Source organism: Aquila chrysaetos, chromosome 6, assembly GCF_900496995.4.
Source record: "Aquila chrysaetos chrysaetos chromosome 6, bAquChr1.4, whole genome shotgun sequence".
NCBI lineage: Eukaryota > Metazoa > Chordata > Aves > Accipitriformes > Accipitridae > Aquila > Aquila chrysaetos.
The window spans coordinates 12060440-12086130 of record NC_044009.1 but is presented as its reverse complement, the minus strand read 5'-3'; the positions used below and the strand labels follow the sequence as shown (position 1 = coordinate 12086130).

The 25691-nt window shown below is 37.8% G+C and overlaps 1 protein-coding gene across 7 annotated transcripts in view; it reads right to left on the bottom strand.

Moving 5' to 3' along the window:
• The window catches only part of AGAP1 (ArfGAP with GTPase domain, ankyrin repeat and PH domain 1), a 397188-nt gene that overhangs the window by 341299 nt on the left and 30198 nt on the right, over positions 1 to 25691 (bottom strand). The window lies entirely within an intron of this gene.

The following is a 25691-nucleotide window of genomic DNA, read 5'->3' as shown; positions in this document are numbered from 1 at the left end:
CAGAAAGATACCCTGACATGCTTGCTAGAATATGAAAGAGCAGTATGACCTTCCCATCTAATGATATTTTCTATGTGTATTTTGTAACAGTATTCCACATCTGAGTATCCACAGCTGCAAAGTTCAGATGAATATATCAGCTACCTAAAATTACTTTCTCAGTTCCTTGCCCATCATTCAAACAGAAACCAATTCTTCACTTCCTTATCCACTTTGAAGTCCAGAAGCATTCATTTCATTTTCAGGCATTTTAACTATTTTCAGCTAAACTAACTATTTTTTTTCTGTCCTTCCTGCAAGCCCTTCAGAAACCTGTTCTTCTGCAGTGAGTTTCTGCTGGGAACATTTGTAGGTTCCCCTCCCCATAACTAAATTCTTTTAATTATCTTAGTGAAGCTTAATGCAATAACTTCCCATTTTGTTCAGAACACCCAGACAAAAGAGAAACGGTCACCTAGCATGACAATTTATCCCCCCCCCCCCAAGACCTACAACCCCACTGTACCAAGTTTTCTAAGTATTTTCAGAGAAAGAAAACAAACTGCACGAAAAGTATCTTTTTCCATTCTTTCCTAAAGATAGAAAATCCTCAAAATGTTGAAGCACAAAAAAAAAGTTGTGTGGGTTTTTTTTTAATTCACTCCAGTACCCCAAACAAAGGCTCTTTTTGCCAACCACAAGGGACAAAAGCGACACTCTTTCATTGTCTACAGGAAAGACAATAGAATTTGATGTATGTTGATAAACACTGAACAGGAATAAAAAGCTTGCAGAAAGCCATGCACTTGCTGGAAGGCAAATCTGAGGATCTGTTGGCCAAAATAAATATTAACATGTGCCCACGGACACACACAGATGCCAAGATCAGGTGCTGAACAATGGATAAGAGTCCCAGATATCCCTGCATCAATTTGAGAGAACAATTTCTTAGGTACAAGTTAAATTCCGGTATTTGAGATGTTCTGCGTAGCAAAGGCCATCTAAGTGTTAAAAAATTAAGTGACAAAAAAAAAAGCCCAATAAATTCAAAAGTACAGCTGTTTTAGCCAACATGACACAGCTAGCATTGTTAAACCAAAAACTTGAAAAGAGCATTTTCTTACTGTTTACTGTAGAAAAGTAACCACCCCAATGAGGAATAAGACGAGGATGATATCTGGAGCAATTGCAAACCAGAGCAACACATAGTTCTGCTTCAAACATTTAATTACAAAAGCGCCAGTCTGGAAAAACAAGCAGGAGACCTGCCTGTTGGAAGACCTCGGGTCAGCCTACACTGGAGGGGAGGCTGGGTGGGAGGGAGGGCTGAAAAGGGAAGGAAACAAAACAGGCAACTGATAAGATCAGACTCCTGCGCCCAAGAATCTGAAGCGACTCCAGCTTTCAGCCTAATAAAGAACATCTTTAAAAGTGATACTGAACATCTACGGAGAGAGAGCAAGCACAGAGGTTCAGCCCAGAGGTCACACTACAAAACTGGCCTTAAACTCTGCTCCTGAAAAGAACGTAAATTAATGTTCTTATTCTTCTGCCTGCTGCTGAGACTGAAGGTGCCTTCTGAGGCTTCACGGCAACGTGACAAGGTACAATTAGGATTCATTCTTCAGAAGCAATCCGAGTGAGCAGTAAATAGACCCGCTTCATCTTCTGAAACCTATTTAAGATAGCGAAAATTATAGGAACATATGATTTCAAAAATCAAAAGCATCATCACAATCCAATGGGCATCCCTGTCTCACAGGATTTCATCTTTCTGGAGCACCTAGTAAAAGGATATGACTCTTCAATGAAGAGAGCTGCTACTGCTTCTCTAACAAGACCAGCATGCAGGCTGCCAGAACAAGAGCATGACACAGGTCTGTGCAAAACAGCAATACCAATGGTCCCAGAAAACCAAGTAGATGGCAGTAATGGTTGCAGCAAAGCAGAAGTAAATGCCTTCACTGTCCTAAACACATCAGCAGTGCTTCTGAGAGGTGTGAACAAAGGCATCAAATCCCATTAACTTTTTGAAGTAAATGCTTTCTAATGCCCAACAGTTTAGAAAATCATTCTAACTAGAAACAAGTCAAAAAAGTTCCTCCCAGTTTAGTGGTTTTGATAACAAAGCCAGGTCTCTACCTTGTCTTCTACTTTAAGTTTATTGTTTGAGGTTTAGTTAGACTTTTTTCAGCAATCCATAAGTAAAAACTATTGGCCCTTTGAGACCTGTTTAGGGTAACTTTACAATTTCAGTGATGTACCTCAGTACTCCAAGGTCTATTGAACATTTTCTATTTCATTACTATACAATTAGACCTCTAATATGCTATGAATTTTTACCTCATCCCCATTGTTTTACATTAGACAACACACTTCATTTTGTCTTCATTCCATACCTTACACTAGTTTAACTTGGTAAATGACACTCTTTGCAAAAAATGTTGTCCTTGCTTAAAACACAAGCTTCTCAAACTCAATGAATATGCACAATGTCAGACAAAAATGTTGTGGAAGGGAAGGGTGGCTCCCCCAGGAAGTTGTTATGCCCTTAAATCCACTAGGAACAGTACACTTAAATTCAAATAAAAATATGAAATAGCAAAATATCCCCAGAAACAATGGCACAAACTCAGGAAGCATGATGGCACAAACTCAGGAAGAAGTGCCAAAAAGCAAGGAAGAACTAATGGGAGGAGAGGAGCAGAGCTAGGGCAGAACTGGGAATCACGTCACCTCCAGCCAAAACTCTGTATTGTACAACAACCCAGCCTAGGCAAGTCGTAAATCTGTGTCATGAAATCTAGTGTTGGTGAAGTTACCAAATAAGCAAGAAATAGAAACTCACTATTCTTAAATAGAAGTGGTAATGATCTAAAACAGCAGCAAAGAAAGTCTTAATATACAAAGATTTGGCTTGTAATTATTCCCTGTACTCAAAGTAATTTACACAGTTTACACAGTTGTCATTCATGCCACACTTGCTTCTGCGCTGAACACATTTTAGGAAGTACAATAATAACTGTACAAACAAGAAGTATTTTAGTTGCATAATATTTAAAATTATACTTCTTTTTACTTTTGTATAAAGTAAAATCAGCATTAAAACTGAAAGATTGCCTTTACACATAAGGGATCTAGGAATCCACAGAACCCGCAAAACAGCCAGAAGGCAAATGCTTCTAAGAAGTAGGTCACTCCTGCTGCTTCAAAATTATTTACAATCCCCAAACAATACGTTATAAACACAGCTAGCATTAACATTGTAGGCATTATGGTCAAACCAAGCACATACACTTAAAGGTAGGAAACAAAATGTTGCATTTCAGAAGTCACCCTCAAATAATATATACTGACTTCAAAACAGTCACCCTTCTGAAAACCACACTGCACTAACATAATAGCAGTTAATGCTACATTTAGGCAAAACATCATTTAAAAGGTACAACTGTCAAAAGTGTGTTCCACAAAACATCTAGGTGTGTTCCACGAGAATTTGGACTCATGCTCTGGAAAGCATACATTTGTTCTCATGAAAAAGTTGTATTTGACTACTTTTCACTGTTTTCTAGACAAGAAAAACCCAAATACTTCCAAACTTCTGATTTACAGTAGCCCAGACATTTTGCCAGCTTCCCATTAGCTTCAGCTGATTTGCACTAGCTCTTCTGGGATATCAACAACAGCACTTGAAAGACCGAGCCTTCACCACAACACATTGTTCTCACAGCACTGCAGCAACTCACTGTTTATGGACAACCATCATACACTAAAGAACTTTAAAAAAAAAATATATATAAAAGCCAGTCCTTCACAAACCTGATATTTAGACTACTACACCTAAAATAACACCGTAGTGCAACATTCAGCTTCACTTGGGAGTCCAACTTCTTCCTCCCCAGTTCTCATGGCAGGGTACACGCTTTGAGCAGATACACTCTCTAAACCAACAAATTGAGGTCAACTCACAAAAGAAACATGACTTCCTAATATTTCATTCAGCTGGCAAACTAAAATGCTTCTGCAGCTGTAATAGCCTTTGGACCTTAGTCATACACATACTTTCACTTCCAAGCTAAAAACCAGTATCATCTTTCCAGGATACAGTACCATCAACAAGGAAAAAAAACATGTCACCAGTACCATTTATCCTAAATAGGATGGGTACATTGGTTTACCTAGAATGACCTTTCTTACCACACTCAGCGAGGCACCAGATGGGATTTAAATACAACATGCCCCCCCATCCTAATACCACTTAAGCATTTCCCACTGTGGTATAATGGATGCATTGGTACCTGCTACAGAACAAAGGAAATGCAGTTCAGACCAATTCCTTCCTGAAACGATTTTAAGTGTAAAAAACCACCTATGGTCATGCAGAAAACAACATAGATAGTGTCAGTCCACAAAAACAGTTAAAAACAAGATCCCTCGTTACTTCAAACAGTGATATTAAATGTAGAGTTAAAACTGTATGGGTAGCACCAACACATTTTTAATTTTACATATACATTTTCTTACAGGTATGCCAAGGCATCTGAATAATTAGGAACTTTCTAAACCTGGCTTGGTCCAAGTGGTTGGCTATAATCAACTGCAAAATAGTGAGACTTCCAGGTCCCTGTAAAATTCCAGTCCTATCTGTTCAGTTGAATAAAAACCACCACAAACTTGCAAAGGCCAAAAGCTTACTCTCAGTGCCAAGAACTACAAATTTGTTGGCTACAGCTCTTGCTACTTGCCACAGAAAAGAAATTAAAAGCTACCTTGTGGTTTGGAAGGTCAACAAGGCAAACTACAGGTAAGTCAGAAATAAAACATGAGACCTGAATCACCACAAAATTATTTTTTTTACTTTTTTTTTTTAAATTATCACTGGGTACAACCTTATCAAAAGGCAGAATATTTTCAAGGGAGATAAAGATCAACTAGAACACCAGACTTGGAAAATCCATGCCCTTTTACTACAGAGCTAGAGTAGAAGATTCGTTGACAGGACACATCTTATCAGAAAGGATGTGTTCTGACACCAAGATCCACACAGCATGAAGTCACAATGGAATAACGTATGCCTCCTAAAGGAATCCTGAAGAGGAAGACGATGATGACTCCCAGTCAATTGCACCAGTAGATAAAGCAAAGACTGGATCAGCTTCTTATCAAGCCAACCATTACTTTAGCCATATCCTCATCTTCTTTAAGATTGGGAGAGGTCGAACTCCACCAGGTGCTCAGGAACATGTTCAAGACAACATATTGCCCAGAGGGGCTGTCCATGGAGCAAAAGTAGTGCTTCTTTTCTACGACTGAAAGAAAGGGGTCAGCCTGCACTGCTTCTAATCTAGAGATGATCTAAGGAAGCTCTGGAAGTGCATCCTCTAGCTTAAAATAACTGGGCTCTACACCAGATTATTCAGGGTTCCCAAAAAGATGCCATTGCTATGTAAATACAACAGGAGATAAAGGTTTCTTGGACGATCAACAGTTTTCTGACAAAGAGAGACTGTCTCACAGCAACTCTTCTGTTGAAGAGTTTTGAGGCAGTATCATCTTGTTGCTCGGCCACATGACTCTTTGAAGTCTGAGGCAGCAGCATTCAATAAAACTGAGAGCTTCAGCTTACAGAGAAAAATGCATTTCTTAAGAGCACCAACTTGCTGGCCTGTGATTGAAGTCAAAAGGAATGCCCTACACACACTGACTGGTTCTGTCAACTTAATAAGGAATATAGACCATCACCACAGCTTAGGAAGACCTTACTAACCTAGCAAAAAAGGCTTTTCCAAGCACTTGAGTACCAATACTTTCCTGGCGAAGGCAGAACCTAGCAAAAAAAGTGCAGAGTAATTATGCACAACATCAGTTCATGCATTCAAATCACGGTGCATATTTTCACTTTCACATGCATCAGTCCTGAGCCCCTAAACGGCATACAAGGCAGTCGAATCGCAACACAGAACCCAACCCGAATGTCAAGAGGTGGAAACCACACAATGCTATCACAGACAATGATAGCACTGACAGCAACCTGAACTTGAATGTGTAAATACCCACAGTTACCTGGAATCCAAAGCAAGTCTATCTTTCTTTTCTAGTATCACTAGAAAATTACTCCAAAAGCCTCTTTCCCTTTGCTTCCCTTCATAAAATGCAATTCTGTGACTATTTAGAGCTACAACAGTAGCCATCTCCTCCCAAAGTAGATTTGACACCGTCTGTGAAAAAAGAAGGAGGAAATGGATTAAGATGCAAAGTAGCAACTACATAAGGTACCCATGACACTCTGCACTTTTGCACAGGTAATTGAGCACAACACCATCCATCCTCCAAGAGGACAAACAAATAAGGTATGGTCCACACCCTGAGGAGGTACTACTGTAGAAAGAAGCAGCCAGCAATCTTTGTGAGCAAACGTCTTCACTGGTAAAGAAGGAAGCCTTCAAAAGATCAGAGCCAGTCAAACAAAGCTTTTGTGTTATGTAAAACTTGCAGTCTAGGGAGCTCTGCAACCCTTGCTATGAACAAAATTTCTTCAGGAAATTGCTCAGGTATTCAAATTCTGTGATTTGTCAGACCCATGGGGCTTGTTAACTCTGTTGAGTCACTGCTACAAGAGACCTAGATACTGGGGGGGGGGGGAAAAGAAAACCTACCTTAAGAGAAAGGACCTGTTGTCTTCAACACTGCTTTTCACAACAGCACAAGAAGCAGGGGCCAATATTAGGAATGCACCAGCTAGGCATGATCTTACAGACTAACCACCCATAAGCTGATTCAAAAGACAGGCATTAATCATTTTGTTTATATATATTTTGGTGAAGTCTCCGATTCAATTCAGAACTTCCATGATGCTTAAAGTTTCAAAACTGAGTGCAAATATCCCAGATCTAGGTTGTCTTCTACAGCTAAAAGCAAACTTTTTACTGAAAGAAGCCTTGAAAAAATAATTTAAAAAACAAACAACAGAAAATAAAACATACCCACAGTATCTTGGAGAACATACATGTGAAGGCAGCAAGGAACACAGTATAGCTGGGATTTTAAATCAGTTATTTCAGATCAATATTATTGTTATTAGCAGATGACCTGCTGAAGTGGACAGCTTTTAAAGATAATGTAAATGCTTTTATCGCAATTACATCTTAACATTTCCTTCACAGCAAAAGAAATAAAAAAAAAACCCTCTGAAAATTACACAAGTGTTCCACATTAATTTTGCAAGTTAAGAATAGTACACCAGTACTGTCTATATACACCTCCCACATTACTTTCACTCTTCATGTATTTATATGTTTTCTGAAAACAAATCTATCTAAACAACCCATAACATTGGAAAAGGAGTATTCAATCCAAAAGAACATACTCGGACAGTACATCTTCCACATATTTCACTAATACTAAACCTGGCAACTTGGCCCCAAGTGCTTTAGTGAGAAAAAATCCACGCTGGAGTTCTGGATAGGGCAGCAACAAATTCAAGGCACTTCTATCGATCCATGCAGGACACACAAACCATTCTGATTTGTAGTTCGTACTTCTTCGGCCTTGTTCACAAGAGCAAGGAGGTAGCAAAAAAGCGAAGCTTTTTGATTCCCTTGCCCCAGAGAGCTGTAATGAGAGCAACTCAGGCGGTGAATATTATACCTCACAAGTCAGCGTAAATGATGGCAGAAGCTTGTACATAGCAGGGAAGGTTCAAGAAATGACAAAGCAGGGATCATACAGCAGCAATTATGTCATTTCATCCAACAGGCTTGACTTACTTAAAAAATTAACACCTAGTTACTTTCTAGTAACATTTACCTCTGAAGTATTCTATTGTTACCATATTTCACCAAAAAAACAACAGGTCCTACTTCTCCACTATGCATGGTTTTAAAAATAAACATGAATTCTTCTGCTTTGTTAACATCACAAGCCTCTTGTACTCATGCAGTACTAGCCATTTGAGGCAAGGGACAAGGAAGCAGGGGAAAAAGAGTAAAGGAGCCCAGGGCACTGAAAATAATTTCAGTGCTCAGTCAAGCACCTTGCCGTACTGAAAACATACTAGCAAATCACAGATGAGTAGTGGCACTATATTTACTCAAAACCAACACCTTAAAAGTACTATTTCACCCTTCACTCACCATATTGCTGCAGCACATGAACTATGTAACTGTGCAAAGCTTTGAGATCATTCCAAAAGCAGAGAGAAACAGAATAAAACAAGAATCTGGTAGATTCTCTTAAGAGACTCATCATACATGCTTGGTATCTTAATTTTAATTTCTTTCTGTAGTGCTGTTAACCCTCACCTCCTTTCCAAATGCCTGCTCTATAAGCACAACTGCATGTTCAATTTAAAGACCACTTCCAAGTCCTTAGAATGTTGGGGGGGGGGGTGTAGCTAAAATACCAATGTATTCAATTATCACCTATCTCTTGAGTAAAACTTATTTTCATCATTAACTGAACTAGAAACCAGTTTCTTAAAAGGTGTCAATCAATTTTTGAACTTACAGTTCTTCTAAAAGTGAGGACTTGAGCTGAAAGGACTTTTATTTTTTTGTGGTGAAGGCATGTTAAAATAGACATAAAACGCCTAGCATATTAGAAAGCCAGGTGTCCAATTTTTCTCTTAATGGCTGGAGGCAGAGTGGAAAAATAGCTTTGACCCACTTCTTCAGAAACCCATATGACCACTCCATGTTAAGCTTACATGAAAACAGAATGCGTTCCTATTCCGTTAATTCATTCTCTGCAGAAAACAGCTGAACCTAAGGGATTTTTAATTCTCTTGACTTGCCATATATGCTTACAAGTTATCTCTGGTAAAAAAATATTTTAGAATAAATATTATTATTTTCAGACAAAAAGTACCACAGCACAGGTCTTATTGGAAGGGGTTGGAAGGAAGGAAAAAAAAATATAAAATAATCACAAATCTCTTTCAAGCAAGAGTCAGATAAAATCCTCACTGTGACAGCAGTGTCTGTATCATTCCCACCAGGGTTACTTTGCTGCAAAAGCAACACTTACAGTGAATAATCATCAGCATACATATGGAATACTGATAAATGCTTTTGAGAATATGAAAGCTCATCAGTATAACAGAATTACGAGAATAAAGGCAAGTTATTTACATATATTGAGCTATCCCTTCACATCTAGCTTTGTCTTTATTCTTAAAGCAACCCATCCTCCAGCACGTTGTTTTCTATTACAATAGCAAAACCAAGTAGCAACCTGCATATAGGCAACATATTAGCTCATAAGATATTTCCACATTCAAGAAAAACATTAGATCTTTTTATAGCATAGGTGAATCTGACATACCAAGCATGTAGTCAATTTTTCTTTCAAGTTGCAGATGCTGAGAATTGTCACCTCAAATACCTTGCATTTGTAACAAACCTATACTTCTTCTCTCCATGTTAGAAGACTTAAGAGCCTTATCCTTTCTTTCAAGATCAAACACCAGAGTTGCTTTCCCACATTGACCTCAGCTGACTTGAAGCTTCAGCAATTACAGACAACTGATCAAAAACTCCACACCTCGATCTACAATGATGACCAAACCACCTTCCCTGGGTCCACCTCCTCTTCTATGTGTCTTTACACATATTGCACTATGTACTTACAAACACCACTGTCCTGGAAGTACATTGCCATAAGTTAGACTTGCAAGGAGAGCCTAGAGCAAGGGAAAAGACAGGAGAGAAGAGAGCAACCAAAAAAATCACTGTAAGCACTGTAACAACCCGTAAGGAAGCATTATTGTGAATTGCACTTGCACATGCACTCAAGTTTACTGTTCCAGACAGATATGTATATGACAGCATTAAACAAAAAGCTGACAGACATGAACCTGCCTAACATCAGAGGAAAAGCACAGAATCACAAGAGTTCCTAGCAGATCACTTTTGACCTTTCTGTTATGGAGGAAGCACACCAAAGTGCACAAAGCAGATGATAATTATTTAATAAAAGTTAAAAAAAAAAAAACAAACTCTTTCATGCCCACTTACGGGGTATACATTTTAAACATTCTGGAAGGGGAAAACATGGAACTCATCTTTAATACCCTCAACAGATCCATGCACAGAAGACTGACAAGCCAAGCATCATGAGCAGCAGATGGGATAAGGTTCAGCGGAAACCACAGTCATATGCTAATTAGCTGTTAATTACAGAAGCTGTCAGGACTACTGCAGTACTATGCACTAAGGAAGGGCACCAGTTAAACACATCCATTAAAGAAGATTTTTGACTAATAACAGCTTTTCATAAAAAACCCAGAATTTTTAGTGACCAAAACAATAGGATGGGGAACACACAGTGATTATGTTTACTATTATACACACAGAATCTGACATTTGTAAGTGGAGAAAGACACACAAGGCATCAGCACAAGTGCTAAAGCCAGTCCTTACTGGCTTAGGGTAGAACATTCATCATGACTTGCTCCCAAATAATCCTTCCTTGTATCAGCCTCCTTTATGAAAGTTTCAGAGTGCTGACTTGAAAGCTCAAGAGTATCAACAGATTTTGAGGAAATGTTGTTACTCATTGCTTCTCTTGCACACAAGTGGGTAAGAAAAAACATGCCAACAGGTGGAAACAAAAGCTTACTTCACAATTTCTTACCTCAACATCCTATCAGTTGATGAATTAAGTAATTTGTGTTATATTCCACCTGCCAAACTTTGCCTAATGGAAGGAACAAAGCTAAACAAATCTCCATATTCCTAAAAAGTTTAATGGGTATGTAAATAGAATCAAGTTTTTTCCATCAACATTTTCACGACCCTCTGAAAGTACAGAAAGACCAACTCCTTTCCCCATACCCATCAACTTTCTTCCCCTTCAAGCAGAATTTCAATACAGAATTTGTAAGGAGCAGGTTGTCAATAAAAGCATAATTGAGATTTATATCCCTACCTATGTCATTTCCTAGAGATTTTAACCCAGGGGTGGTAGTCATTTGTCCTCCCAAGTCTGAGCAGCTCTGGCTGATAAAAGCCAAGGCAGACAGGGGAAAAAAGACATCAAGAAAGTATAGAAGCAACTAGAAAACTTACGGAATTTCCTTCCCCTCAACACACAAATCCTATTAGCTGCTAACTAAGTACTTGTCAGTGTAAATGACTAACAGCAAAGAATATTTCATATATCATCTGGAAAGAGCCAAGCCCCTGAGATCTCATTATCAGAACCAAGTGCCCCAGTTGACATGAATTATTTACTGCAAACCAGTGCTTTTGATTATGCACATGCATTATATGCTGAAGGTGCATCTGTGCCCCAGTTTTAAAACAACCATGTGGAAACAAAGCCAGAAACTGAGCTAAAATATAATATTCATTCCACAAAACAAGATGATGCTCTTGGCTGATAGGATGAAGTTTACCTATCACATGTGATAGTACACAGATGTTTTCAATACAACCTGAAGGTAAATGATAATAGGCTGGAGAACACATGCATTTTTCTTCCTTTTCTTTTGACACACTGACAGAAAATAAAATTCTTGGTCTTAATCACATGTACCCAAAGCACAAGGTAATTCATTTCATTTATCTGAGTGACAGTACACAGGGAGACACAGAGACATCAAAATACACTCATTCTCGTTATGCTCATCTGTTTTAGGCCTGTTTCTATCCTTTACAGTGTGATTTCAGAAAAAAATCTATTACCCATCTGAGACACACACTGACAGCTTATGGACTGCAGCATCAAAACTCTGACAGTGGAATTTCCCCCATCTCTTCTCCTTCTTCCCCCCATCAGAAAACAGCCTTAAGTGGGCTGACCACAGTTTCATTAGAACAGAGGGAAACCTCACTTGTTTCTCTAGGACCATACTCCACGCTGAGGTTCATTTACTACTTCCATTTCATTAACATCACCAAAGTCAACATATGTCTTCATATAGCATCTTCATGCCTATAACAGCCATCAAGGTGACTGCCAAACAGGAACATGGTATCTTCCATTTTAGTATTAAATCCAGTCTTAAGCTTATATAGAATCATTAAATTAATGTAACAGAATTTAGAATATTTGTAACACTAGCCTGAAAAAACAATTCCACGTATGTATGAATACAACAGCCTTTCCTGAATGGAGGATGGACAATTATCACATCAATATTGGGGTGCTCATTCCCATACCTTTGTTAGGCTGATTTAAGATACCACAAGTTAGTTTTCACACATCTGAGCTGACTGAAGAAAATTTCTGAAGTTACAGCAGCAAGTAAAAGAAACAAGAACCAGTCCCTAGCCACTGGACAGTATTTCTTGCATCAAAACCAGGACTTGGAGGCAAATACTTTTTTGGACAATTTTTAATATGTTTACTTTGTTTTTTCAAAAGCTTTCACATATACAACATGAAACCTTTGCTCCTATACAGGGAACTCTTCATCATCGTACTACAAGTCCTTATTCCCTTCTTTAGTAAAGAACACACTGGCCTGAAGGTAGAAGAGAAATCATGTACACATGTAATATATACAAAAAGCAGCTCAGCTCCCAACACCTATTTAAAACACAACTCCACACCATGAAGACATCAGATACATTCAGTGTGTACATTTAAATTTGTTCCCTTTGTTCTTTACAGCAAATACCCAGATTTTTTTTGGAGGGGCCACAGGGAGGGAGGAAGAAAGGGAAGCACACATTGGTCATGCCGCAGTTTAACCAGGTGGACCAGGAGGAACATCTGTTTACAGTACCTCTTCAGAACTCCGTATCAACTTGGAGATATTTACAACCATAACACAGCACAGAGCAATTATCAAGCCAACAAGGAACAGAAACACGTCCTCTAGGGATCTGTAAGCATCCTAACATTGTTAATTTTAACCACCAAACTAGACATCTCACAGGGGATCTTTTAAGAGCAATGGGATTTAATGTCCACAAGCCCTTCTGAAAACCTACCTACAGGCTGAAAATATCAGCCAAAGAGAAATAGGATATACCCAGAGAACACCACCTCAGGTTACCTCCTGTGAGCACAGGAGAATAAAGTCAGCACCTGAAAACAAACCAGTACTGACCTCTGCTATCTCACTTTCTAGGTTTACAGGGTTAAGATTTATTTTCCCCTAAGTTACACAAAACTACATTCACACATCAAATAGACACAAAGAACATTATTTTGTAAACATAAGCAAAATAACATTTTTAAACTGTTGGTACAAACACAAAATACACCTAGGTCCCTGCTCTGCTACCAAATACGTCTAAAATTAGTAGTGCACTTGAAACAAATGCTAGTAACCCAACTCTTTCCTATTTTTGCCTTCCCTAACGCCTGCCATCTTCCAAGTCTTCTAATTCCCACCATTTATGTCCTTGAGCCCCTCCCCAAAACACCAGCTTTCCTCTAAAAGTACCATGCCAAAGACCCTTCCCTTGATTTTTACATTACATCCTCTCTTGCAACAGTCACCAGTTGCCTTCTATGAGCTTTCTCCCCCAAAACAAAGGAGAAAGGACCCCGCACATTCATTAACAATCCTCGCATACACAAGGTTTTAAAATCTGTGGATTTGGAAGGTACATTGCCACAATTGTTCTCATGTAATGCACTGCCTGTAGCTCTCCCGGCTCTGCAGGCAAGAGAAGGGAACTATTGAGCTCAGCTCTTGCATCTGTACATGGCTGTATCTTTACAGTTAACTACTAGCCTTGTTTGAATCAAAGAGTATGGTTTTAAAATTCAAGTGACCATTTCAATCAGCTTCTCAGCATTATTTAGCAGTAATGAGAAATATAACTTGTTACCAAGCTTAGTCAGCCTGAGATTAATGACCAACATACCTCACATTTCTAATCTATTACAGCAAATTTACAAGTATTATAAAAACAGAATTCTTACAGATAAAAAATCAGTGTTCATAGAAAGTTTGAAAAGCTGGGACAAGCACAAAACATAAAAGTTGAGGTTATTTTGACTACATCAAAAAGCTACAGCCAAAACAGATTTAGAATGAGGCAAGTTGGACACAAGTACTACCTTTAGCCAAACTGGCAGCACGAGCTCAGAAACAGGTATAATCACCAAGCATGCACTGAGATGTCAATTATTAGAGCATCAGCCCAAAAGCTACACCAAATTCAAGGTCTCCCTTTGACATAATTGAGGACTACTTCTTTTTCCTGCAGCATTAAACCTACCTACCCTAAACATAAGACTTGAATTCACAAAACACAGAAAAAGTTGACCTAATAAAATAAAGCAATCTGTTAGTTTGCAATCAGAATTTCTATGCTATGCCTTGCATACTAACACTTCAAGTCTGAATTATGTGATATAGGAAATTTCCATGGATTAAGCTCTATTACTGTGCACCCAAGCCGATACAACACTGAAAGAGGAAAGACTTGGCATGAAAGACTTGAGAATGCGTTACATTTTTATGCCAATAGCATTCTTTTACTTCTGCCATTTAGGCTTGTTTTATTTAGCTTCCTCGGTGCCAACTCCGACACCTTTAACTTGAGAAGTTTCTTGAGACATCCAGGGTCCATGTAACTTCCGCATACCCCATCATTAATGCCTTCCTTCATAAGTTCTCTCTCCACTATCGCTAGGGGTGAAGCCTGGACATTTTAATTTTACTTTCACCACTAACCAAACCACAGAAAACATTCTCAACTACCAATACATTTACTTGCTCTAGAGAGTTTTGGTATAGCAACCCAAGATACCCACAGAACAAGAGCATTACCAACACGCTGACACACACAGAAGCACGCTGAGAGGCATTCTTAAGTCAGAATTACGTCTTTTCCTGCTGGGTCAAAGTTACTTGCACAAACTAGTGACTCCAGATGCCATTTCCCTATCAGCAAGCACTCCTTTCAGGGCACTGTTTTCCACATGGCCTTGCACAAACAGGCTTCTAGAAAGCCTGCAATTATTTTCACTGCTGTGAAACAGGAGGATAGGAGAAATACAGATGCATATCCATTTTTTCCTAGGCATAAACTCCTTACATTAAGTTCATTTATTCCACAGCCAGTGCATAGTTATCATAAAACAGATCACCTTCAGTAGTAACTTTCCATAAGGTCATATGACAGTCAATTTATGGAAAGTTCTACTTTTGCATATAAGGAAGAAAAGAATTAGTGCCACCGCCTGTGAAATTTGTGACAGTTCTAGGGAAATGACATTTCCTTAGACATGCACTTTTTCTTTAAAAAAAAAAAAAAGTATCTCCGAACTCATGCTCGTACATATCTCACTAAGTAAAAATGGCCTGGGAATGTTTAAACATATTGCTTTCTTGCTGTCTGAAAACTCTAAACTCTGTTTGGGTTTGGGGTTTTTTTGTTTTGTGTTTTTAACGTTGGCCTGTAAGCTATAAGTGTCAGTCATACGTTCCATAACTCTTCTCATGGAAACAGTTTTGAAAGTTGGAGAGCAGGGATCTGAGCTCTCCCTCCAAAGCATTAACTAAGCATGAGGCTGAAGCCCTGCAACAGATACTTACCTAATACCATTACTTCTGACACCTCTCGGTAATTTTCTAATTAAAACGAGTGGCTGAGAGATTCAGAGGCTCAAGTCTCATCCTATGCAGTAGCAAGATAAAATGAGTATAGAATAATCTCAGGGTTTCAAATCAAAAGCCATCAGTGCAGCACATGAAAGAGTTATGATGCATCAAGTTGTCCAAATGCCCTTTAAAAGGGCATTTTGCTTCACAAAACTATGCAACTTAAAATTGTTCATTTACAGAACTGATTGCAAGTATTTCTTTAGCTATAAAGCAGCTACGGGAACTGCAACATGCCAACTTAATTTATAGTGTCATCATCAAAACTGACTTAAAAAGACTGTCCTAATGCTCTTTAGGAAAATGGCAGCACTATGCTGCCACAATTGCTATCATCTGTTAGATTCATAATGCGTAACTATCAAAGAAAGGGTGTTATAATTTGTAGGTTCTGAAGTTAACAAGAGGATTTTTATACTGTAAACAGGTCTGAGTCTTGTCCCACGAGATTGACCTTCACGCAACTCAGACATGCACCCTAAGAGCCTGGATTCAGCTAAACCAGTTTCCTTCCTTTATCTAATTTTAAAAAACAGGATGAAATATCATAAACTGAAAGGCAAACTAGAAGACTACTGTAAGAGAATCAATTGTCATCATGACTAATACTGTTAGAAGACCCCCAAAACACTCTTACAGAATACTAATTACTTGCATAAACCATGAAGAAAAAGGAAAACACCTGGAAAAATTCACATGATGCAGGAATAGTTATACAACAGCTTTCTGAGTTCGAATCCTATTAACAGGCCTTCCTAATTTCTTCTGCAAGTCCCATGAAATGCAAAAACAAACTACCAGTTCTCATTTCTGCTACATATCACTTAGCTTTTAGTCCATCTTCAAAGGACTAGAGAATCTAATTTGACTTACATATCTCATTACCTCCATCTACTGGTAAGAGTTGCTGCTTACATAAAAAACTCACCTCTATTTCACATCTTTACCATTTTTTAAAAGATTTTAATTTCAGAAATATTGATAATGAAAGAAGTGAGAGGGGAGAACACGAACAATTCAACTCAAAAAACCTGAAGGTAAAGACTAGCGGATACACCTCACACCACTATTTTTTGATGTCTAGAATTTATTCACCCCTACCAGTATAATGAAATTTACCTTTGGATTGAAACTTAACAGCAGGAGTCAGCCAGAGTTATGTTCTCTTATTTGTTTCCAGTCTAAGAATTAATTTAAGAGGCCAGCGTGATTTAACATTAAGCTTCACAGCCTTTACTGGTAACACATTAGACATGTTTCCCCCCCATACAGTATCACTTATATCTCAGTTCCTTTTAAACAGAAAAGCACCATTAGCCTTCAAAGTTCTTACAACTTGTTATCCATGGTAATCCACATATGCTTTATGTTACTGAAATTACTAAGAACTTAATTCTTTGAATTCCAGATGCCACATTTCTTAAACTGATGAACAAAACATTAAACAAAAAGCATGCTAACCTGCTAATACTCCAGCAGTTTCATACTAGAGCTAACCAGTAAATGTAGCTACTTGTCAGCACTGCTAGTTACATTTGTCAGTTCTGTTACTGGGCATTAAAGTGATAGAGAATTTCACAACCATGACATAAGAAGGATTGCCTTTTTTTTTTTTTTTTTTTTTTTTTAGAAAAATAATTTGCAAGCAAGTACCATTGTATTTTTTCTGCTTAATTCAAAACGCAGGTTAAGTTGTAAACTGCTATTCACAGTGCCTTCCTTACTACATTGAACATTTCCACTCATTCCTAAGCGTGTGTTACGACAGACAGCTAAGCAAAGCTTTAAATTTTCATCAATGAGCAGCACTGGCTATGAATATGCTTACTACCAAGTGCTACCTCTAAGAAGCAAAAATAGCTTTTATTTCAAAAATTCCTAGCATCTTTCCTGGACTAGCACAAACATACAAGCTCTCCAGAGGCCAAGCACACCTTGCAGACGTACTTCAGCACACAGCCTCTATACTTTCACATGGCTACAAGGCATTCAGCCACACTTCTCCTGCAAACCAGTTCTTTAAGAGTTAAAAGAAGTTAACAAGAAACTAAATAACCCACTACAAGTAAGTCACATAAAAAAATACTTTTAATACTAAACAAGACTGATAGTCTCTGAAATCTTGCTTCCCCTATGTTAATTCTTATTATATGTGATCTTCATATGTGCCTGGAAACTTTCCTTATATTCAGCTATTCTTTTTAAAGTATTACCTTATTTTAAGACATCAAAACTATTTGTTCTAATGCAAAAAAATGCATGCTTTCTTTCTTTCCAGGTACTTAGGTAATTTATTCTACTCTTCCCCATACCCAGCTCTCAAGGTTGTCAGTAACCAGAAGGGGGCAACATTTTAAATAGTATATAAAAAAATACCAATTTTATCAATTGTCAAGCTATTTGACATGCTTATTCTTACCAAGTAAAAGCCACCATGTTGTCTCAAAGGTGCTCACTTGTAATATTACAATGAAAATTTTATTTCCTCTTTCTACTTACAGATCCAAGAATTTCAATGAGTGATTTGATCAGAAAATTTCTTGTAAGCAGTGAATTAAGTATTTCACCACCAGCACTGCAGTGCACTGCTATGATGCTTCAGTCCAAGCACAGCAACTGTTCTGTAGAAACACTACTGTTAACTTGGAGGAAATGACTGTATTAAATTCAGTGCATGAAATCAAGTTCAAAAATAAGACCTTTCCTGAAGCATTTCATATTATTTATCATACTGAGTTCCTAAATTAGACTCCATTAGCATAGCTGCCCCAGAATAAGATTATTTTTTCATGCAACATGCTTAACTTTCACACTAAAGTCAAAATGACAATCCACTTAAGACAAGGGAAATGCAAAACCTTTTCATCTCACGATAAATAAAATTGAATTAGTTATTCTTCAAAATTCAGCAAGCAAAACATGCTCCGATCCATCCATTTCAAGACAGCACTGTTCACTAATCCACAAGCAGAGCCACAAAATTCTCTAAGAGACTGCTGCTACAGTGGTGCCTCTTCAAGAGCAAACAATGTCAAAAAACCCATGGTGGAGAACCATGGCAAAAAGCTCCTCTGGCTTTTAAATAGTCCATTTCAGTTTGGAGAGCAGGAGAGAAGCATCACCATAATGGAAAAATAATTTCAAAATCTACACAAAAGAAAATTTGAATGCTATCAAAGAAAGATGTCATGGTTTAACCCCAGCCAGCAACTAAGCACCACGCAGCCGCTCACTCGCTCCCCCCCCCACCCAGTGGGATGGGGGAGAAAATCGGGAAAAAGAAGCAAAACCCACGGGTTGAGATAAGAACAGTTTAATAGAACAGAAAAGAAACAACGAATAATGATAACACTAATAAAATGACAACAGCAATAATGAAAGGATTGGAATGTACAAATGATGCGCAGTGCAATTGCTCACCACCCGCCCGACCGGCACCCAGCTAGTCCCCGAGCGGTGATTCCCTGCCCCCACTTCCCAGTTCCTATACTGGATGGGACGTCCCATGGTATGGAATACCTCGTCGGCCAGTTTGGGTCAGGTGTCCTGGCTGTGTCCTGTGCCAACTTCTTGTGTCCCTCCAGCTTTCTCGCTGGCTGGGCATGAGAAGCTGAAAAATCCTTGACATTAGTCTAAACACTACGTAGCAACAACTGAAAACATCAGTGTTATCAACATTCTTCACATACTGAACTCAAAACATAGCACTGTACCAGCTACTAGGAAGACAGTTAACTCTATCCCAGCTGAAACTAGGACAAAAGGTTAACCTGGGATTCACCCAAGAGGTTTGTTTTTCCTAACATGGATGCTAACGGGCTGCATTACTTGCATTTTTTAAAAATAAAATAGGTTTTGCCTTTTTAAGCAAACACATTAGTGGGATTCACTCACTGAATATTTCACACAATTAAAAAAAAACAGCAAACGATAACATGGTGCTTGAAATGGACCATATGTGCTAGTCACATTTGAAAGAAAGAATACCATTGTTAAAAGTCTGATTAATATTTTTAGCTGCTCCTCAATGCCTGGCACCACTTACACCTGAGAATGAACTTGTTCCTATGAGCTTGTTCATAAGGTCTATATGCTTGATCAAGTCAGCTCTAACTTTGACCTATTAAAAAAAAAAAAGCCTAGCTTCAGGTTTCAAGCTGACATGCTTGCGCAGCACCATTTGGGTTGGTGCTAGCTATGACAAAGCACACAGCAAAGCAGCAGGGTGAAGCAAAATACACATTGCTCAAGGCTCACAGGAAACCTGCAAGCCAAGAGAAAACTGTTTTGTCATCTGGAATTGGCACCTTTTCTAACGTATCTGAAGGTATTCAGTATGGCTAATGCTTGCCTGATAATAGCATAAGAAATATTTTGAACTTGGATTGATCTGGGTGTGAGGATACAGGACATGATGCTTGGCATTCTGATACAGTATCAGAATCTTTCAAGATTTTAGGTCAGTTTCCATGAGAACTAAGTACTTAGTATGCAAGTCAGGCTTATTTCTTTAAATTCTCCAGAGTTTTACAGATGCATTGAGTTTTAAAACCCAATAAAATATTTTTAAGGTATGCCATAAAATAAAGCAAATTTCAGTTTGTAATTGAGGACATTCACTCAGAAAAGAAGTCAAAATTTCAGAAAAGTAGGCCAAAAAAAAGGGAGTAAAAAAATAAAGTGACAGAAGCTGGAGAGGCCACACTGATTTCCTAATGCTGGTTTAGACTCTTAAGTCCTAGTCTCATCTATCCCCACTAACCTAGTAGGAAACTCCAAATACAAACTCCTTTTATGGCTTGGCATTATTGCCAACTTATCAATACCAAGAGTTGGGGACATGAAGTTTCACATTTTTTCCAGTATGTCTGGATAAGCTACCCCTTAAGGGCAATTAATTAGGCAGCTCTTTTAGGGAATGAAAAATCATGAACCAAAAGGATCATGAACCAAGATCAAACAGCTCAGTTTTGCATTTGTATGATCCCCCTCAGATGTTCTGCCAGAATTGCACTTCCTGTGCAGAAGCTGCTTTAAGCAAAACATTCACACAGACTTAAAATTTAGAAGACAGGACAAGTGCTTATTAATAAAAAAAAGCTTTTAATTTATCTTACTCTAAGAAAGTAAATATGTAATTATTTCTACAATCATACATTAATTGACTGCTGAATTATAACTTTATTTTTAGCATAAGTAGCACCTCAGACATCAGTACAAGGAGTATCTGCCTCACTTCAAACACTATTAAACAGTTTCATTATTGAGGTGCCTCGCTCGCCAGCACAAGAATGAAAACAAAGAATCCTTATTTACTTCCTCCTTTGGGCTTCTCCTGGAACCACCACTCTTTCAATGATCAAATAAACAGTTCTATAAATACTGTGTCAGATATCAATCTTGATAAATAGATGCTTTTACTAATTCAAAAATCATTTTGTATTCTTCACTCCTCTACCAGGATGGTATGTTGTTCTTCATTTACTAAACTGAAGTACTGACACTGCTATCATCTTCCGGTACTTTTGACAAAGAGGCAGTCATCATTAATTTAAAGTAAAAGTCTAGTAATAGTTAGCAATTGTTTTGATCATCACTACAAGGTATAAAACAACTACAAAGAAATTAATTTATCTAGTCAAGTTCACTATAAAAATATGAATTAGTTTATCAGGGAACTCAGCATGTACAGTTTAGGTCAGCTGTCACAATACCATCTGCACTGGTTCTGTAAGCTCCCAGGTGGGTCAACAAACACATTCATTACAGACTAAAGCTTGAAAAGGTCAACAGCAACTGCCTGTTCAAGGACTATTCCTTTAAGTTTCTGACTAAATCCTGACTTCACTACTAAAAATTCTCAGGGTAACCTAAAGTGCTGTTTTATAGTATTTTAAGCATGGACTTACTTACTGGTTCTTTAATACAGATTGTCCCTATAGCACGTACTTTTTTCACCCCAAAAAGCACACTCTTAACATGTTGGGAGTTCACGATCAGAACTCAGATTGATTTTTATTCTGTTATACATTGCACACACCTTAGTTATAAATCCCTTTGCCTGCTGTATAGTATACCCGCTCTTCTGACTAGAGAAAACTAACTACATTTAAAAGAGAGTATTGTACTTTCCATCAAGTCGTGTTCTCAGTTAGATGACAAGACCTTCCAAGGCCTAGAGCCAATATAAAAGAGTTATGGGATTCCTACCCTCTGGACACCCATTAGCAAATTACGTTCTTCAATACCATGCTCCTGGAAGATTTTAACCTCACTTACCAGTTATCTTCAGAGTTTCACCGCAGTGATACCACAGGAAACTCTCCCCAAACATTCTTCTGCTTCCAAATGGCACCAGAATTATTGGTATTATAGTTCCTCATGTACAAACCAATTCTGCATTTACTAACATACCAATGATTAATGCTAATTAACTTGCACTATCTATAGAAGGTCAGACTTGAGGAGACTGGAATAAGACTCCACAAAATTCAACTGAAAATTGATGCATAAGCCCTTGTGTTCACTTTCTTAACCACAGGATTAGTACAGGTTCTGATAGCGGCAGTGGCAAATACTGTTTAGGCAAAGATTCTCAAACTAACATAATTCTTCCTCATATAAAGAGATGATTCGCAACAGGAATCATTATTTCACCTTCAGAGATCATGAACATCTATGTCTTCTCTTCTGCACAGGTACAACCTACTAATCAAGAATGATCTGCCCACAGCACAGTATTTATCTTGCTACTCTGTTCTACCAATAGACACTATTCACATAAATATTGTCCAGTTAAAGAAAAAAAAAAAATCCAGCATGACCATTCACTTGCCAATCTTCTTACAACAATAATATTATGAAATCACAGTAGAAACAATCCTGCTCCACTGCTAAGTGCAGTTTCATGTATATTCACACAAGCAATGAGAATTTTTTCAATTTCTTTTGTTTTTTTTAAACATTAAGCATGCTTATTAAAAACACTTTGACAAACTGGAATGTTCTTTTTTTCTCATTGAAGAGCTCATTCTCCTTCTTTAGTATACTGCACAGTTCCCAGCACACAAGTACTTTCAATTAATCACTGAAGTCCCTGCAAACATGAAATGCTCCAATTATTCTGAATAGCCCGAGCATTCAGAAGTTTATCAAAATTTCTCTTTTCCATTTACAGAGCCAGGATGCTTTTAGCATCTTGAGAATAGTACTTTGATACAGAAGAGTTCATAAAAACATCAGTTCATTTATAACTCTACTACTTATGTTTGAAACCAAATATTAGGGCTGCCTCTGTCAAATCCTTTTCTAGCAAGCATCCATCACCTACATAAGAGAAAACAAATGAAAAAAACCACCCTATAAAACTGATATTTCAGTTCCTAGCACCTAAACTTCTGAAAGTGAAAGAATTCCTTGAAAGAAGTTGCTATCTATCTCCTAAACCATGTTGTTGAACTTACTCACCATCAAGATCTCTAGGCTGCAAGATACAAACACCAATGCTGCCGAGAGGTATACTGACAAAAAGCTGATGAACACCAAGAAAATCTTACAGCCCCTTATCTCAGGGACTTTTAAAAAAGCTGATATTGGATCACATTATCTAGCCGCACTACAAAACACAGTAAGTAGTATCAGCATGTAATTAGATTTACCAACAGCCCAGCAAAGAACTGTTAACAGCATTAGAGAGTCAGTGGGTTTAGTTCTACATTTTTTTCTTGTGTTATTAATCATACACAACTAACATGTTGTTTTGACTGCTACCAAGCACAGCTGAGTTAATACTGTGCAGAAGTTAATTACTGCTTACTGCCAATGGCAGAAAAACATTAACAGTTTGGGGGTTGGATTTATTTAGGGTTTTGCTGTTGTTGCTGCTGCCATTTCTAAAAAAATAAGATCCCATATTTTTGTCTTCACAAAAGGATGACTTGAAGCAAAGGCATGAAATTTTGTATATTATCAGATCCCTCAGCAGACATCAAGCACTCTTCATGATCACTAGCCTAGCATTTACTTTCACCAGTTCCTGCTGGGATAACAACAATATGCATGAGGCTTACAACTCATCGGAACTCCCAGAAAATGGAATTTCTTAGTGTGGATACTCCTTACAGGAGGAAAAAAAAGAAAAAAAAAAAAAGAAAAAAAAATCAGAGTTAAGATCCTCAAAGGCAAAGAGCTCAATTTTTTCTTAGACATACAGATAGAGTTTATTCATCATTCATGACAAACTTTCTATCACATCACATCTTCATTATTATTCACCAATTTAAGCAAACATTCAAACATTCAGAAAAATCTTCAGAATTTACTAAGTCTTAACTATTGCCACTGTATTTCGAACTGCAGGTATTTTCCATGTAAAAAGATTTCTAAAATGAAACTCAAACTTTAACATCACTGCAAGATTGCCTCTGCTGCATAAGGAATAGTGAAATCATAGCATGCAAGCAGAGAAGTTCTACCAGCCAAGTGTTTTGTTGTTTTCCAACTAGCTAATGACAAAGTATAAGGATATTAAACTAACTCAGAGTTGTTCAGACCACACAAGTAACATCAGGGACTTAAATAACTCTTCACTGCAAATACTAAGACTCTGCTATTGACATTTCTTTAACCTGTTAAACCTCATTTTTAAAAATATTCCTTTGTGACAGAATCACTGGATATGCAGAATTGAACTGGGGGGACATACCAAAGTGAGTATTTAACTTTTTTTCTTCAAGTACTTCAGAAAAGAGTATTTTTATCTGTACATTAACATACTTTTATCCTAACATACTACCCTTAAAGCATACAATTTTTAGCATTCAAAGTTAAATCAGACTAGGTGGGTCAGGTACAGACCAAGAGTTTCAAATTCTTCTCCACCTAGTCCCACAAGTGATCCAACTGCCAGACTGTACCACTTAAACGAACAAGGATTATTTCTTTTTCCCCCCCAACAGATCAGAATTTGACGGCTCTTTTCTTTTGAAAGCACTCATTTACAATTTGCGTAACTTCTGCCAAGTACTGACAGACTACTTGGGAACAGAACACCACACAGACAAAAAAGATCTTTAACAGATTCTGATATACACCATGTGTTCATTTTAGCTCTACCAAGGGAAGAAGCTGCTACCATTACAGCTATGCCATGAATCAATACACTCAGCTTACAAGGATTTCTTACACCTTTACCTGAACCACTCTAAAAATGCTCAGCTGACATTACCAAAGCCTGGCCTGATGAGAAAACAACCTATTTTCATTACTCTCCATAACTGACTATGGACAACTGGTTATCAGTGCTGGAGGACTGACATAATCAGCTACAGAATTAAAGACTAACAAGACTTTGGGTAGTTTAAAGTTAGAAAATACAGTACCATATACTTAGCTAGTATATATCACGGTCACATGAAGTGCCAAAAGTCCACATTCCCTACAACTAAAACTCTACTGCATCTTGTGGCTACAGTATACACAAGATACCCCTAAACAGGGTACAAAAAAAAAAAAGTAAACAACTTTGAGAAGTGAGGATTTTAACATGTAAATTTAGTATTTTTCTCACTCCCTCAGAAAAAAAATTTCTATGGACAAACAGCTCTTTTGAAACATTTCAGCTGATACTGTATTTTCTCTTTTTACCAAACTTTATCACAAAAAAGTGTCTTCAGTAGGCTTCTATAGCTCTTTACTATCTCATAGAAGTCTGACTATTTTCTAAATAGTTTTCGCAATGTGAGGAGGAGAAATCAAATGTCAATAAACTTCCCTTTGCTAGAGAGTAAAGGGAAGGAAAGCAAAGGTAAGCATGTCAAACAGGAAGCTTATGGAATCCACAGACTGAAAACAAGTTCATGTTTTCATGATTTTCTCAATCTGAAACGGTATTCAATTTTGCTTGTGTCTACTTGCATTGAAAGTCTTTCTGCATATACAAGTCATGCTGAGGTGGTACTCAGATTTTTGCTAAAGCTTTAAAAACAACTTCTTCGGCAGTAAGAATCCTAACAGAATCAGGCAGTGAACCTCTACCTTACCAATGCATTTATTCCAAACATAAGCAAAACAAGCATCCTGGGAGAACATGATTCAGTTTCAGATCCCTAAAAATTATCTATTGATACAGAGGTAACAGACATGA